Raw genomic sequence first — 4,516 nt, forward strand, 5'->3', positions numbered from 1 at the left:
TGAATTTCTTCGGTGGAGGTGCAGACCAGTCAAAATCTTCATTGAGACCCATTTTCTTCAGATCTTCTTCACCATACAGATGTGACAGGATTGCCTAGGTGCGACCGAAGACTTGATGGAGGTAGTAATGGTTTTTCTTCACTGCATTGTGTGTAGCAGTCATGTTGTGAAGAAGTGAACCAAACTGACGCTTAACCCATTTGTGATTTCGATCCACCTTCTGATGAAGACTAAGCAGAAGTTCACGGTCAGTCATCACGCGCGGAGCAGTGGCTTGAGGAGTAGACTTGGGTGCATTGGCAGAGTCATGTGTGGCAGAGTCATCATTGGTGGAATAAGAAGTAGCTTTGCGAAATTGACCATCCAATGGACGAATGCCTTCATCTATAACAGCTAGTGCCTTGCCCTTTCCATCAACCGAGGAATAAGTCTGCTTGAGGACTTCAATTGGGGGCAAGTAGCTGAGGTGATTCTGAAAATCAGCTTTGTAGTTGAGTGAAGACCTTGTCCTGAGGAATCTCATAATCCAAGGTGCATAAGGCTTCAGCTCAAACAGAGACAGTGCAACATTTGCCAGAGTCCTCATGAAGAAATCGTGATAATTGACAGGAATGCCATGAACGATGTTGAATACCAGATTCTTCATGATGCCAACAATTTCCTCATCAGATGAGTCGTGGCCTTTGATAGGACTGATTGTCCTCGTAAGAATACGATAGACAGTTCTGGGCACGTAAAGCAATTCCTTCACGAGGAATTTGGTTCTTGGTGCTTGACCTGGCTTCAAAGGTCTCATCAGCACCTGCATGTAATGATTTGTAAGCTCAGGTTCACTGTAGATGCAACAAGCTTCTTCAAGGGGAGGACTGAGTGGTAAGGCATGAAGCAATTCAGAGGCTGGTGTAGTGTAGTGAGTATTTTTAGACATCCAGTCCAGCACCCATGAATTCACATCTTCAAAATCTCCTGTGATGTGCAGCGTTGCATAGAATTGAAGAATCAGTTCTTCAATCCAATCGCAGATGTTAGAGCAAAAGTTTAATAGTCCAGTGTCGTGAAGAACACTAAGGACTGGTGCGAAGCACATTAGAGATTCCATGTCCACGTGAGGAATATGCTCATGATAGAAGATTTTCTCCTTGTTGAACAGAACTGAGGAATAGAAATTGGCTTGACTAGCAGTCCAGAAACGCCTCTTCCTAATGCTAGCAGAGTTATATGGGTTGTAATTTTCGAAGAATACGTGCTCGCCGAAGAAATCATCAGCCTTGAACTTTTTCTTGCGTGAGAATGGATCCTTTGGCTTCGGCAGAGGAGTGTCAGTGACTTGCATCACGACCTCAGGAATCTCAATCGCAGGTTCTTCAGGCTGAGGAATTTCCGGTTCCTCTTCAGTGACAGTTTGCGTCTTCAGATGTTCAGTAGTAGCATTTTCTTCAGCACTAGTGGCTGGAATTTCCTCATGCACAGATGAAGTGGGGTGAGTTTCTTCAGAGCCCATTTCAACAGTTGGTGCAGGCGACTGAGGTATTTGCTGCAACGGTGTGAACATTGGAGAGTTTGGATGCTGACTTTCCCAGAATTCATCACTGAGTATGGGTGTGGAGTAGCCAACATCCACATCTTCATCTTCCATTTCTTCAATGCCAGCCTCTTCAGCTGTGAACTGAGGCATGGGCGAGGAGATGACAGGTGCTTAAGAGATCACATCCACTTTAATTTCTTCATCCAACTGCTCAGACGAAGTAGCAAAAGGAGTTTCTTCATCAGATCCGTTGGGGATCACATATTCTTCATCAAAAGGAACAAGGTCCTTTGATGGCCTGGTTGAGATGGGAACAACATCAATCGGATTAGCAAATGAACTTGTCATAGGCTTCATCTTCTTCGGAGCTGAAGAATCTGAAGCAGCTGATGCTTTCCTTTTCTTCACTTCAGCATGCTCTGCAGCCTTGGTCTTCTTCACATCTGATGCAGATGGAAGGATTGGAGTCAAAGTTGGCGCGGGAGCAGCTGAGGAATTTGGTTGATTTTCTTCAGGCACAACTGATGCAGTTTCCCTGATTTCTTCAGTTTCTTCAGGCGCACCACTAGTGGATGCCCTAGCAATTTCTTCAGCGGCTGGAATGCAGTCATCAGCCCTGGAACTCACATTTTCTTCAGCAGCCTAATTTTCATCAGCGGTGCTGGCATGTTCTTCAGTCGGCTGAGCGGATGCTTCAGCCTGAGGAACTTCCTGTTGCGTTGGGGCAGTGACATTGGAAGTGAAGTTATCCACAAGTTTCACAAAATGAACTTTGGCTCCAAGCCAATCAGCGCGATATGCGTCAAATTCATCACTGAGTTTCTTGATCTTAGTTTGAATAGTGACAAGTTCTTTAGTTGTCATAGAGACAACGTTTTTCTTTAGATAGCGCTCTTTCTTGTACTGCGCTTTCTTGATCTGCCTGGCCTTCTCAAAGTTCCACTTTTCTTCTTGAATGAAGTGGGTCAGCATGTGATTTTGGCAAGGAGTCAGCTTGAAGTCAGGCATGGGAGTGTTGGGGTCCTTGTGCCAAACATCAATGTATTTGAGGATCAACTTGGGATCCAAAAGCAGTGGCACATTTGTTCCCTTGGCTCTAGCGGCCCTGACTTTCCTATCTCTGATGATTTCTGCAAGTTCATCATCATCAGCTTCATCTTCTTCAGACGGCACTTGGAAAGCGACTTGCTTCTTCTGAGGACTTGGTCGAGGACCGCGTCCAGCAGTTGACTTTATCTTCAGCAGTGAGGGGCCAGCTGAGGAACTTGGTGCAGCTGAGGAACTCGCTGAGACACCTGAGGCAATAGATATGCCTGCAGTCCTTTGGCACGAGGCAAGATGCACAGGTGCTGAGGACTTTGTCGGAACAGTTGAAGACTTTGGCGGAGGAGCTGAGGACTTTTGAGGAACAGGAGCAGCATGAGGAATTGGCCATGAGGGCTTTGAGGATTCTGGCCGTGAGGGCATTGCTGAGGAACTTGGCCTTGAGGGCATTGTTGGTGAAGCACTTGGCTTGCGCGCAGGCTTCTTTGACATAGCCTTCTTCGGCTTGATAGCAGAGGCCTCAGCAGAGGCAGCAGCAGCAGAGTCTTCATTGAATTTCCTCACTGCTTCTCTGGCTTGCTTAGCCAACTTGGCTTGGCGCTTGGCCCATTCGTCAGGATAGTCCTCACCACGCTTGAGGCTGGTGGGATCAGCTATTTGGCCAGGTGCCAATGGAGCTCTTGGGCATGGAGGATTGAGTGCGAATTTCTTCATGTATTTTGGAGTTACATACCCGTACTCCCTCCATTCTCTTGCCCATCTCCTTTCTATCCTCTGTATGCGCACCTTGCGCTGATTTCTGTCCTCTTTTCCAAACTTGGCCTCATCAAGAGTGCAGTAATCTTTGTATATGTCCTCAGGGATTTCAAAGGTAGTCATGACCTCAGGCTTCTTTCCTCCTTTCTGTGGCCTTTTACCATCAGCCATTTTCTTCAATTGAGGAATTTGAACAATCGAATTCTCTAAAGAAGTATGCAACTTTTTTTCGAGGAACGCTGCAAATGAGTTAAGTTGATGAGAACCTAGTGATTCAGCAGCTGACATGTGTACCTGTGAACAGAGTATAGTTGCGAGGAATTTGGAGAGGTCATATGCGTTCTCAGAGGGGTTTTCAAAAGAACAAGTTTGAGGAATTTAACCAGATGAGTCTTGAAGAATTTCACTAAGTGTTCTTTGTCTTAGGTTCCAGAGTTGTATAGACCGAAGATCCACACAATTGAGGAATCTTGAAGAAAAATGATGCTTAGAGAAACGAATAAAGAACAGATGACTTGTGAGGTGTTTAGTGTGTGAAGCTATGAAGAAAAACACTTTTGAAGATTTTGTAGATAATCATTCGAATCAGCGAGGGCAGTAAAAGTAACTTTTAATTACCTTGGACGAAGAACACGACGAACAGTGAGGTGTGGAGATGAAGTTCGTCTGTGTAGATCTTCCACACCCTAACTCGGCGGAGGAAGACAGCTACGGCGGCGGTGGAGTGAAGATTTCCGCGGTCGGCGCGAGTACATCGGCGACGAGGTCGAGGCAGTGAAGCTCTTCCTCACCGGCGGCGATGAAGTAGCGGCAGCGCTAGGGTTTGAGAAGCTCGAGCTGTAGAGAGAGGTCGAGCGGAGTAAAAGAAGTGAGGAAGGGAAGGAGGGGTATTTATAGCCATGGTGAAAAACTGCTCGCCCGAAGAAATTGGACGAACGTGCCCCTGACCCTTCTCATTCGCATGACATGTGTCACCCACGTAGTGAGAAGTGGAGATCATGTTAGATCGTGGGTGAGTGGATAAGTATATCGTGGGATGCGGAATGGTTTGAGCGGCAAAGCCGAAAATTTAGATAGGATAGGTTTTAAAGTTCCATTCGCAATTTCTTCAGCTAACAAGGACACAATGAAGATTTTGAACGAGTTCCAAATAGAACGCACATGAAGAATTTGTGAATAGATTGGGTTGAG

The sequence above is a fragment of the Triticum dicoccoides genome, chromosome 3A (assembly GCF_002162155.2).
Source record: "Triticum dicoccoides isolate Atlit2015 ecotype Zavitan chromosome 3A, WEW_v2.0, whole genome shotgun sequence".
NCBI lineage: Eukaryota > Viridiplantae > Streptophyta > Magnoliopsida > Poales > Poaceae > Triticum > Triticum dicoccoides.